At 32.8% G+C, this 13,869-nt stretch overlaps 1 long non-coding RNA gene across 1 annotated transcript; it reads right to left on the minus strand.

Annotated features, from left to right (window-relative positions):
* Positions 1–8,566: 8,566 nt before the first annotated feature.
* LOC132946725 (uncharacterized) lies at positions 8,567–12,020 on the minus strand. Its single transcript, XR_009664751.1, has 2 exons — positions 11,089–12,020; positions 8,567–10,500 (listed from the first exon to the last, which is right to left on the minus strand). It is a non-coding gene; the product is annotated as an uncharacterized LOC132946725 (long non-coding RNA).
* Between the last annotated feature and the right edge of the window lie 1,849 nt (positions 12,021–13,869).

Below are 13,869 nucleotides of genomic sequence, written 5' to 3' on the forward strand. Positions count from 1 at the left end.
AAAATGTATGTACAGATTTATTATTTATACATATTATATTTAGATACGTATATCTTTTTTTACAGGCATTTAAAATAAAAGATATAATAATTAACAGTGATCAAAACATATATAGTTAATAGTTATTAAAAAAAAAAAATTTAAATAGTTAAAAAATAATTACACAAGGAAAATTTAAAATTTGGATTGATAATGTTCAGATGCAACTTTGACGAATTGCATAATGGTAATATTGTTTTCCTTGAATGACAAAATGATGGTGTTTAAATATTTTTGACGTGTTTTTGATTGCGAATTTCTAAGGTTATTAGGTTCGTTAATGCTGCATAATTTAATATAAGTGAATGATTGAATATCTAATAGAGCTTTTGTAAAGTTATGTATATTTGGATGCGTGTTCTCAAAGGATTTAGCTAAATGTGAGTGAAACGACTCGCATGCATTCGTTGTTAAATTCAATTCAGCGCTACATTAAGCCCAAATATTTGGTGGGAATAATGCTTCTTCTGTAATGTAGGTGTCTATTTATATATAATCTGCAAATTGTGTAAGTTTTCAGTTTTCGGGCTTTATATAGACATTGAATGTCCAATGAATTTTCATCCAATGTGAGTTTGATTATTTTTCTTGGTGCTTTACAATTGTCCTCTATCGCCCTTCGTTTTGCACCAGTACTCAATAATACTTGTCGTTGTAGTGTATTTTTGGTTAATGCTTTGTGAGTATGTAGTGTTTGTTGGAGAGTTATTGTTCGGTTTTTTCCAGAATTAATCGTTTTTAAAACCACGGTACACTTTTTGTTTTCACACCGCCACTTTTCTTCACCAGACTTTAAGATTATTTGCTTGTAAAACTTTAAACTATTTAAGCAAAGCAAAATTTGGCCACGTTCGCTGATTATTTCGGTTAATGTATTCATTTTTAAATCAACGGACGAACTCACGAACTAAAATGTGCCTTCGAAAATATTTTATCGAATGCATTCGTTTCGTGATATGAGTATATTATATGATAGTGTCTGCGGTCGTTGAGTTGTAGTTTAGATAAGACTGTCGAAAGTTGATGTGTAGATATACTAAAAATAGTTGTAATCTGTGGATTTTACCATCGGTGGAGTTTACGTGTTTTCGGGTCAAAAATACGTACCGGTGGTATTTAAATTTTTTTTTCGGGTAAAAAAAAAGTATTGGTGGAATTCACATGTCATAAATCCCCAACCCTAAAATCGACTACCTGTAAATCGGTGGAATTTACAATCGCCCTATAATTAAAATACTCGACTCTGGTTATAATAATGCAACCAACCAACTATACCTACTACCTACAATTTGCATTAATTAGATGGGTACTGACACGCACTAACCCTGCCTATTTAACGACGTGCAGTGACGACAATTAATAATATTATCGATTATCAATAATGTAATAACGTAAAATTAGATAAAATATAAATACGACTCCTGTCGATAGTTATATTAAAATAGATGTTAAAATAGTAAAATTAAGCTATTACCTTCCTCCAGGTGTTCGGAGGGCTCTCGAGATCGTGTATTCGAGAATTAGATCAAATACATCGTACAATGTAATTATTTTATGTAAAAAACACATATAGTGTATTAACGCAATAAATATAAAATATTATATTAAATGCCTTACCTGATTCGCAGTTGTTCGTAGACAATATTGTAGGAGTTTTAGGTTTTAGATAAAATAAAGTACTACTTCAAATAGGTACACAAATTGAATTAACGAACGCACTGATTATTGCTTGCATAAGAAGTCCAGTTGTCGCTCGTTGAAATCGGTTTCTTTGGTACTTGAGAGGTTGTTACTTTGGTGGTTGGTGCTCATGCACTGGTTTAAAAGGACGACACGGATATGCCGACCAGAGAGAGGTAGGCGGTTTTTATCAAAGGTTTTTTTGTACTTCCCCGAGCTAGATTTCTCTTCGGCGGCAAGGACCTTTTTTTACCATTAGTTTTCTCTGGCGACATATAAGAATTCCGCACGTCCTGCGCCCCACGGGTCGCCGGTACGTGCCGATTTCTTAATTCGTGATCGCATAATAGATATCGTGCCTATGACAACGGTTTATTAGGGAAGTCCGATTTCTACAAGCGACAGTCTGGCCGTTATTTATTACTCTGTAAGATTTTATTTTATTTATTATAATGGTATGTGAGCATATCATTACATCCACCCTGCACTTTTTTGTGTTGTGCCCTCACAACACCGCTCGTGGGCGAGAGTGAGAGCAATACAAACAATTAAATAGATTAGTGAGAAAGTGAGAAAGGAAAAAAAAAATGAAAGTTCGAAAGTTGAAAGTTGAAAAGTTTGAATATAATTTAACCTGGACATATATATATATTTATTATACAATCTAAAAGGGTCAATAAAAGTAAATTTAAAGTTTACATATTCTATGGGAACAACTATTAGTGAGGTAGAACTGAAACTAAGAATTCGTTCTACCCGCATCCATTGTTGCGTTTCTATTATTGTTAATGATTTTATATATTTTATATTTTAAGTCCCCTATCTGGTGCTGTAATGATAGCTGTACAATTTCTTTTTTTTTAAATTTAATTTTTTTGGGCCTTTTAGATTGTAACAATAACATGACATAGGACGCCCGTAGACCGTCGCGGGCTTGTTGAAATAACTCGTCACTTGTACGCGTGATTCCGCCGAGTATTTTATTTATTATTAAGGCCCGTCGCACAAGTTGTTGAATACACACACCATGGTTGCGGTAACCGAACGTCATCCAGTCGCCCGAGACGGCCTTCAGCACTCTGGAACATCACTTTAGTTAGTTTTTAGTTGCCATTCAGTTGCCAACTGTGGAAGATTATTACGAAAAAAAAAGGCAATTTTAGCTTACTAGGTGCACGAAAAATATGTCCGGACGTCGTTGATAGACGTTACTGGGTGCACCCATTTATACAGATTCTAGATTGTTAAGAGGTGAATTTTATGCTACATTTAGTGATATAAGAGAAAATCCAGAAAAGTTTTTTTACTTATTTTCGAATGAAAAAAAACTACTGTCATGTTTTCGACGCGCGTATTATGTGTTTATTTGTTTACAGTTTTTCCAAAAATACCTCAACCACGTCCAACGATGTTGCGTTATACCATTGACACACCGATCGGTTAATCAACTCGAGTGTGATTATTTTTCGGTTTCTTATTTACTCAACACTGACGTGCAGCCGTGCAGGTGTTGTTTATTATTAATTGACGTTGATGTTATGCGAAAAAAAACACGAAGGTACAACATTTAATATCATATAATTAGGCTAGTCCAAATGTCCGCCCTCTATTAAAATAAAACAAAACTGACTACTACCTATAAATTAATTTTATTGGTACTAACGTCTAACACGCCATAGGTAATCTATATATTATTTAATTTGGTCAAGTGGAACGCTAGAATACATATTAATTTTAAAAAAAGGTGGGAAAGTGGATGTCGCTCTGCTGTACAGTAGTTTACAATGGGTCACTGTAATGGATGGTGTTAAATTTGAATTCAATGATATAATAATATCATTGTATAAGAAAAACGATTCTGAGCGAAAACGGTCAGTCAGCCTATGATATTACCAAGTATATTTGATGATATTATTGTAAATAAAGTAATTTATATATAACCTATTTACGTGGAACCTTGTTTTAAATTTTCAATCCTTATCTATAAAAGTTGAACATTTTATAAATTTTTAACTAAAAAATAATTATTACATTTTGTCCAAATTCGACCTTTAAATGTTTATAAAAAAAAATTGTGCCTATGTATTTTTAATATTTTTCAAGTGCTGTTAGAACGATATATCAGGAGCCTTATATTAATTTTTCAAGCTTTTTTACCCAACAAATAAAATTTTATTGATATTTATAGAAAAAAAAACTAAAAAAATTGAAATCTGACAATGTCCGTAAACAGCTCAAAAAGAGTCAAATTATTTTTAAAATTTTATCGTGTATAGAAAATGCTAAACATTCAGTGAAATTTTCAAGTATTTACAGTCATTCATTTTTTAATTACAATAAAATAAGAAAATCGTTACATGAGAAATCAAGTGAATATCAAATGTTGTAAAAATATGAATTTCAATCGCTCATAACAATGTAATTTGATATACTTGTAAACATTTTTTTTTTTGATAAAGGTAGACAAACTTATGGATAATCTTGTGTTATATTTTCAAATCTTAGACATAAAAAGAAAAATTTATATTTAAAAAGAAAATTTCTTATGAATTCTTAATTCAAAACAAATTGCTATTTTTTGTGATTTTTCAGTATTTTGTGAAGATTTGAACTTTAAATGCTTATAAATAAAAACTGTGACTAATGATTTTTAATATTTTTCAAATATCATTGTAACAATATAGTAGGAGCCTTGTATTCAATTTTCAAGCTTTTTTACCCAAAAAATAAAGTTTTATTGACATCCATAGAAAAAAATACTAATAAAATTGAAAACTGAAAATGTTCCTAAACAGTTCAAAACAAATCAAAATATTTTTAAAATTTTATTGTGTATAGAAAATGCAAATATAAACAACCAGTGGAAATGTCATGTATATACGTTAATTTGTTTTAGAGTTACACCCAAAACCAAAATCGATTTTCTCAAAAACCGATTTGGCGTAAAAATTCCCGTTTTTCCTTAATTTTTATTTAGTTTTACCGGGCGGTTTTGAAAACTATTGGGAATTTTAAATTTTGACCTCCCAAAAGTACCAACTAGATTCACTTTCCCATCGAACAAGATACTGAAGTTGAAAATCGAAGCATTATGTCGACTACTAATCATGTACACACACAAAAATAAAAAAAAACACACATCATTGTAAAATCAATAGGTACATTCATCGTTCCACTATTAAAATCTAAAATTCTATGAATTCTCAACTCAAAATAATTTGCTAATTTTCGTGATTTTTCCGTATTTTGTCAATATAAACATTCAGTGAAATTTTCATGTATCTACAGTAATTCGTTATTAAATTACAACAAATTAAGAAAATCGCTACATGACAAATCGAGTGATTATGTAATGTTGTAAAAATATAAACTTCAAACACTCATACAAATTTAATTTGACTTTCTTGTAGACATTTTTTTTTTTTGATAAATGTAGACAAACTTATGAATAATCTTGTATTACATTTTCAAATCTTAGATTTAAAAAGAAAATTTTTTATGAATTTCTAGCTCAAAATAAATTGCACATTTTTGTCATTTTTACGTATTTTGTCAATATTTGAACTTTAAATGCTTATAAAAAAAATTGTGATTGGATTTTAATATTTTTCAAATATCATTGTAACAATATAATAGTAACTTAAGGGACAAGGGTGGTGGCTATCCTAGAGACTAGGAACATTTCAAATATAGTAAATAATTTATTCCTTGTTAGCATTATTATCATTAGAAAATCTCAACTTGATTTTTCAAGTTTTATTTAGTATTAAGTCTTACCTCATAAATAGTATGACAGAAGTAAATGTTTTATCAATTTCCCTATCTAATATTGAATAAAAATTATATATTAATAGTAGGTAGTCATTATTATATACTTTGTTTATTAGAACATTTAGAACCGACTTAATGTGTATTGGTTTTATTGGCATGTCACCGATCAATATAATAATCATGCTAGATGAGGTTATCGATGAACTGAGCATCCAAAAAAAATTGAAAACTTGATTTTGTAGTATAACTACTATTTTTTTCGTTTATCGTATTAAACACAGGATTGGCGCTAGTATGAATTTATAATAAATGCTATTAGGTACTATACAATTTGTGTTAGTTCTTATTTCACCTTGATCCACACTAACATTAATAGGTAACAAGTTAGGGGATTTTAAAAATGTATATTATGTACGTATTTATGGGTGTATTATCATATATTTCATCCTCCCCTAGTAAAATTCCTAAATACGCCACTGATACTTAGATCCAGGGCCATATTTAGGTTTGGTGGCGCCCTTGGTATATGAATCTTTGTATTTGCACCTCCCTCCCCCCCCAACGAAAAATTAATTTGTAATCTGACGAATATCGTAAAAATTTAAACTTTCAACTCTTACAAAAAAGAATTGTGTCTATGTAATATGTATTTTCAATATTTTAAATGAATATGTTTTTGTTACAATAAGGTACACATAATTTTTTTTCTGACCGATATCAAGATGGTATGAATGGAAATATTTGCTTATTTTATAAAAAATGTAGTACAATTATAGACTATATAGTAAATGACGTAGTGAAATTGTATAGGTAGGTAAAGTACTATAAAATCGAACTCTTCGACGCATACATATATGCCTGTATATAGTAAGTAACGACGCTGTTCGCGAACGAAGTACGGCCGCAGGCGGTCAATAAATTTAGCGGGGAACGCGAATAAGTCATCAACGGGGAAGTCCGACGTCTTCAATAGGGGTAAAACTCGAATTTTGAAAAAAAAAAAACGCAAAATGTTCGTTAAATACAAATATTATGATAAGGCGGAAGTGATAGCGAAAGGTAAATAACGAAAAAAAAATTCGAAATCACACGGCCGCCGCAAATTAACTTTTATACCGGCGGCCGGCATCGAAACCACGACCCCGGGTCAACCGCACCAACGCCTCACCTACCTACCTACCTACCGAGTTGGAAACTGGTGTCAAATCTATGACTCTTAAGCCGTTTCGCCGTCCCGGCGAATTACGAAAGCGGTTTCGACGTCCGCAGAGGTCGTCGGACGTCGAAACGGCGAGATTTGTGAAAAAAATCGAACCTTCCGACGCACGTATTTATGCCTGTATATAGTAATACCCACTCAACGGCGGCGATATCTGCACTCGGCTCTCGGCGTCGTCCCGCGGCCCGTCCCGGAGGAAGTACGCGGCCTACAAATTTAGCGGGGAACGCGTATACATATCTTCGGTCCGGAGGTCGGACGTCTCAAGGGGGGGTCGGAAGCTACTCGCGGCGAAAATTTTCGAAAAATCGTCAAAAACGTGACGATGACGCGCTCTCGGCGATCGATTTCTCCGCAGAGGCCTTAAAATCTGACGGGGAACGCGAATAAGGTCCGAACGGAGCCCCCCGGGGGGGAGTAAAACTCGAATTTTGTAGAAAATTTTGAAAAAAATCGTGAAAAGTGGTAAGGAGTGGTGATAACGCAGCGACGGCTCTGCCGGGAAACGCGATTTTTTCATCGGCAGTTCCCTTACGCTAGTTCAAAAATTATACCCATAGTCGGAAATCGCGCGCCCTCGGTTTCATGTCTTATATAGGTAGAAGAAGAGATAGATGGATAGATAAATAGTAGATAGATAATACGTTATCGAATGAGGGTACCCATACATTTTTTTTTGCAATATCGATATTGATATGCAATATTGATAATCGCGTTTCAACAGACGAAGATTACCGATTATCTTGTATCGTATATAATATTATTATAATGCGTGTATTTGATGTCCGTACAACTGTAGTTGACAACAGTCTGTTCCTGTTGTACACCTTATTCGGTATTTTAATAATTGTGCTTACTTCGCAAGTTATTTTCCGGTACAAGGCTTAGAAAGTACAACGAGTTGTAAATTGTAATTTTTCATTTAAAACCTACTCTATTTCAAGTCTTAAAATATCTTATATCTACATAATACGGTTCATCACTCCACTTTTATAATATACGAAATATAGATTATAAGTATATAGATTAATTAATATAGATATAAAAAATATTATACATATCTCGTTTCACTCTGCAGAATCTAATATTTTTTTATTAAATCGAATAAAATTTTTTTTTTATAGTTAGATTCAAACCATTGGTAAATAATTAGGTAGGTACCTACTTACATTTTATGCAAATACAATTATTAAGATTATTTTATATTTATATAGGTTATGATAGAAGAGGACGATTCTTATAATGAGATAATGATTTGGCAACAATAATAATAAGTGATGAATTATTATATTAATACCTATTTCATATTATGTGTGTTTATGTTATTTCATTCTGATATAAATTAAAAATAATAAGGTATTTTTAAGTTTCAACTTCAAATTTAATTTAAACATACATTGAAACATAAGGTAATAAAGAAATTATAAAAGTACAACATATTGTAACTAAAAATAACTTAATAGTTGACAAAAATTTTGAATTTCAAATTCTAGTCGGCAATTTTGAAGAATACACCCCCTATGATTTTTTTTTGAGATCGTCCCTTCCTAGTGTATATTTTGATAACCAGTAATAAAACTTTTTATCATGTATAAACAATTACGTACCAATATTAAAATGTAAATTCACACATATTGACATTTAGTTAGTTTTTAAATGTAATAACACAACTAAAAGCTAAAACATCACGTTAAAATAAAAATTAAATATTAAATATAATATTTTAAATATTTTCACGTAACACTGCAAAAAGGTGAAAAAATTGGTACATACATATTTCATCACGCACGAAAATGCACAGTCATTTCTTTTGAAAAGTAGATAATATAATATACAAATTAATAAATTCAAACAATATTATTATTGAATTTGCAATATGCATTTATTAATACGCTGTTAAAATGTGTTTCGAACATTAAAATAATAACATCCATAAGTAAATTTTACTTTACAAAAATAAATACATATTTATAATAATTAGGTTATCATCTATGCTAATGTTAATAATAATATTGTAAATTAGCTCAATATAGTTCATAGACAACAATATTAAAAACGCATAATATCGAATTACAGCAGCAGAACAGTTTGGTTTACCGGTACGGCAAACAATATACAATATTGTTTTTCAAATTGGTTTTTGTATTATTATAAGTCGGTCGATAATTTTATCTCGGTACGCACGTCCGTTTTCACGTGCACACTGCAGATTATCTAATCGTTCTGAACGAGAATAACATCTCCGGTGTGAGTTTTATGACGAGGGCAGACGTTTTTACGTGCGCACAGCAAACAATCTAAGTGCCGCAGCGTTGGCACGCCAACTTTCATCCCATAGCCTCTGATGACCATCGGATGAAAACAAACGTGCCAACGCTGTGGCTAATTGACACTTAGACTGTCTGGTGTACGCACATAAAAACGGTTGCCCTCGGTGTAGAATTTATATTGTTACTGGACCAGAAGAATTAAATTTTCTGCAGTACGCTCATGAAAACGGGTGTGTGCAGGATTAAATTACCGTAAACAGCTGCTGCCTAGCTCAATAGTTCATAGACAACAATATTAAAAACGCATAATACCTATCGAATTACAGCAGCAGAACAGTTTGGTTTACCGGTACGGCAAACAATATACAATATTGTTTTACATATTGGTTTTTGTATTATTATAAGTCGGTCGATAATTTTATCTCGGTACGGCAAACAATATACAATATTGTTTTTCATATTGGTTTTTGTATTATTGTAAGTAGGTCGATAATTTTATCTCGGTACGCACGTCCGTTTTCACGTGCACACTGCAGATTATCTAATCGTTCTGAACGAGAATAACATCTCCGGTGTGAGTTTTATGACGAGGGCAGACGTTTTTACGTGCGCACAGCAAACAATCTAAGTGCCGCAGCGTTGGCACGCCAACTTTCATCCCATAGCCTCTGATGACCATCGGATGAAAACAAACGTGCCAACGCTGTGGCTAATTGACACTTAGACTGTCTGGTGTACGCACATAAAAACGGTTGCCCTCGGTGTAGAATTTATATTGTTACTGGACCAGAAGAATTAAATTTTCTGCAGTACGCTCATGAAAACGGGTGTGTGCAGGATTAAATTACCGTAAACAGCTGCTGCCTAGCTCAATAGTTCATAGACAACAATATTAAAAACGCATAATACCTATCGAATTACAGCAGCAGAACAGTTTGGTTTACCGGTACGGCAAACAATATACAATATTGTTTTACATATTGGTTTTTGTATTATTATAAGTCGGTCGATAATTTTATCTCGGTACGCACATCCGTTTTCACGTGCACACTGCAGATTATCTAATCGTTCTGAACGAGAATAATATCTCCGGTGTGAGTTTTATGACGAGGGCAGACGTTTTTACGTGCGCACAGCAAACAATCTAAGTGCCGCAGCGTTGGCACGCCAACTTTCATCCCATAGCCTTTGATGACCATCGGATGAAAACAAACGTGCCAACGCTGTGGTTAATTGACACTTAGACTGTCTGGTGTACGCACATAAAAACGGTTGCCCTCGGTGTAGAATTTATATTGTTACGGGACCAGAAGAATTAAATTTTCTGCAGTACGCTCATGAAAACGGGTGTGTGCAGGATTAAATTACCGCGACCACGGTCGGAGCTGGTAGGGTCGGAGGAGTAGATATTGTACTAAAGGTTTCCAGGGCGAGTGCGTTGCGGCGCGGCGGCCCGCGGTTTGGCGGCCATCTTGAATATTCCATTCGGCCCACGATTGGTCGATACACGTCACGTGAACACTGCAAACAAATAAACAATAATCAATACGTCATTATTATAATAAGGGACACAATATCTTAAACAATATATTATTTATTATATTGATAGGTACTGAGAATGTCAGCGAATTATCATTGTTCTCCATCAGACCAGCGCGAGATAAAACGCTTACGCCTAAAATCGTTTTTCGTGCGGTTTTCGAGTTGTCTTGGAACAAAACAACCTATTACAAACATTGTAGAGGATAATGTCTTTGAGGGTTTGACACGTATTGATTTTGTATTTTAATAGTGCATCACTTTGTATTCGAATTTTTAAGTAAAAAAAAAAAAAAATGCGTACATTTTAAATGGTGTTTAAATTGTTTTTATCCATACAAATCGATACGACGTCATACCCTCAAAAATGATTATTCTCCAACATGTTTGTAACGGGCGATTTTGCTCCGAGATTATTCAAAAACATAAAAACATAAAAAAAGTGCGCTGACGTGCGAGAACACAACACATTATGACATCGTTAACGGTAAAATAATAAAAAAAAAAAAATGCGTACTGTCGACGGCGACACGGAAACGCATGCCGACATAAACACGATGGACGACTTACTTGGTTTCGACTTTTGACCTTCGATCCTCTGGCGTTCCGCGAGTCGGGTACTGATATGCGTCACACGAAAACCCCGACCAGGGCAGTCGGAATACAACGATCGGTTGTAAAACGACTGCCCCGGTCGGAACACAGTGGCAGGATCGCAACGACGAACCGCGGGTGACGGGCACTACCGCACCGGGGCAAAGAGAGAACCACGAAACGAACGTGTTCGGAACGACGGGTGAGTGTGTGTCTGTGTGACGCGTCGGTGTCGGCGGCGTCGGGCAAAGGATAAAGCCGTCGTTTTTAGGTTATAGTTGTTGTTGTTGTATATACCACGAACGCGGACAATTTTTTACTGATTCGTATACCGCGAATACCCGAATGGGGAGACCGTAGAGTAGCGACCCTAGCGTACGCGGCGCGTCCCGCGACCGTTTTTAACCGTGCGACCGAGCCGACGCGTCTCTCGTTCCACAATTTATGATATATTTTTTCCATCTGCCTTTGAAATAATTAACAGGAGCCTTCTATTAAATTTTTAAGCTTTTTTAACCAACAAATAAAATGTTATCGATATTTATAGAAAAAAAAACTTAAAACAATAGAAACTGAAAATGTCCGTAAACAGCTCAAAATATTTGGAAAATGTTATGGTGTATAGAAAATGCTTATATAAACGTTCAGTCAAAATTGATTTGGTCATTCGATTAAGAATTGCACCAAAAACCAAAATCGATTTTTTCGAAAACAGATTTTGTGTAAAAATGCCCGTTTTTCCTTATAATGTTTCTTTTGTTTTTCACGGCGCTTTTGATAACTACTGGAAAAATTTTACTCGAGTTAGGTAGGTATACTTCCCAAATACACATAGTACCTATACTGCCTACTATACCTATAGGGTCTAGAATATGAAATCACAATCACCGCAATGCATGCACTGATGTAGGTACACCAGTGGTATATTTACATATCGCACTGTCAGTACAAGAGGGCCGTATATCGAAATTTTTAAATTTTAAGGTTTTGGTATCTCTGAATTCGTATTTTTTTTCTCTATTTTTATAGAGTGGCTCGATCTATGTTACTATATTATTAAATTTACTATTAATGAAATAAACTTATTGCACTGAACCAGTTTTATCGTATATGTACTTGGAAATTGCAATGCATGCATTGTTCTATACCTATCCAAACTATCTAGAGCACCCAAAATAATACACTGCATTTCAAATATCCAAGCCTAGTTTATTAGATTGTATTTAAGCTTCAACATTGTATTTCTATTATAATACTATATTACAGCTAATTATTTATTTTCCGTTAATGTTTGAAAAATTAAAAATCAAATTTTTAATTTGTTTATTATTATATATATATATATTATAATTCGATTCAAGTGAAACACTTAATTTGCATTTTCGCTGTTTTTCGAATTTTCGAGAATTTGTTACCTAGTATTTTTATAAATTTGTAGTGCATATTTTATATGGATACATATTTGTTGGGTTTGTAGTGTTAACTGTAAAATTATAGATGGTTAGGTAAATATTATCTCAAGAAATTTTGTTAGGTTTAATCTTAATGAAGTGCTCACAAATTATCATACCAATATAGCATAATATATTATAAAAATAGCTCAACGTAGAAACTAACATAATCTTAGTACGTCCAAATTTGGTCTGGCGACAGTTCCAATATTCTTGTGGGTGTCTGCCTAAATTTGTATGCCTGTGTCTATAGACAATAAAATGTACCGATTTTAATTAAAAGTCCGTCGTTTTTTCCGATTTTATTTGAATGTAAGTATTCTTAATTTCCGCGTTTGTACAAAAATATAATTAATACATCAAATACCTACCTAGTTTACAATTTTTTTTTATTTTGCATAATATTTTGAATTTTACTTTACTTAATTTTGTATAGACATATATATTATATTAAGACCATTAGGGTTTTTCTAATATAGCTAAAGAGTAGAGTTCAATATTATTTTGTTATAATTATATACGTTACCTAGGTAGTCATTAGTTATTAATTATGAGGCCTACAATTTGTTTACCCACCTTACATACCTATTACCTGCTTTCCGATCCCCTCACTATAGTAACCCAACCAGTAACGATGTATATGGTCATTAATTCATCATAATTCATAAAGAACGCGAAGTAATAAATCACTAAAATATTAGATACATTTTCCAACATTTTTAAAAAATTAGATTTTTTTATAATGTATGATGAAATAACTAATAAGCACAAGTTCAAAGTTTACTAACCTATACTGATTACTGCATACATAGGTACCATATAATTATATAGTATATAAAGTACGAATACCTATATAATTGGAGTACCTTTGATTAATTAATTATACCTATTATATCTAGGTAGGTATATAAATGAATTGATGAAAACAAAAACGAATTTTCATATCTTTAAATTAAAAATAATATCATAAAATACGATTGCATATAATTAACAGTCTTGCGATATTAACTATAGGTCGTATTAATTACGATTAAACGCATTCTTGGATAAATGTGAGACAGCTATATACTTAAATGAAACTATAATAACCATATCATCACGATGCAGTGCAGTGTGAACTATCTAAGAAAAGCAACAAACATTTTGTCACATTTCAACCATAGCTGGATATTATGCAGTTATTTGGTGGACACTATTATATTATATTAGGAGGATGTCAGCGCACCATAATATTTGTTTTATCCCTCTGACCCAGCGCAACATAAAAAATTCATGTTTAGCAACCCTGTGTTGACGTGTTGTAAGG

Source organism: Metopolophium dirhodum, chromosome 6, assembly GCF_019925205.1.
Source record: "Metopolophium dirhodum isolate CAU chromosome 6, ASM1992520v1, whole genome shotgun sequence".
In the NCBI taxonomy this organism is placed as follows: Eukaryota; Metazoa; Arthropoda; class Insecta; order Hemiptera; family Aphididae; genus Metopolophium; species Metopolophium dirhodum.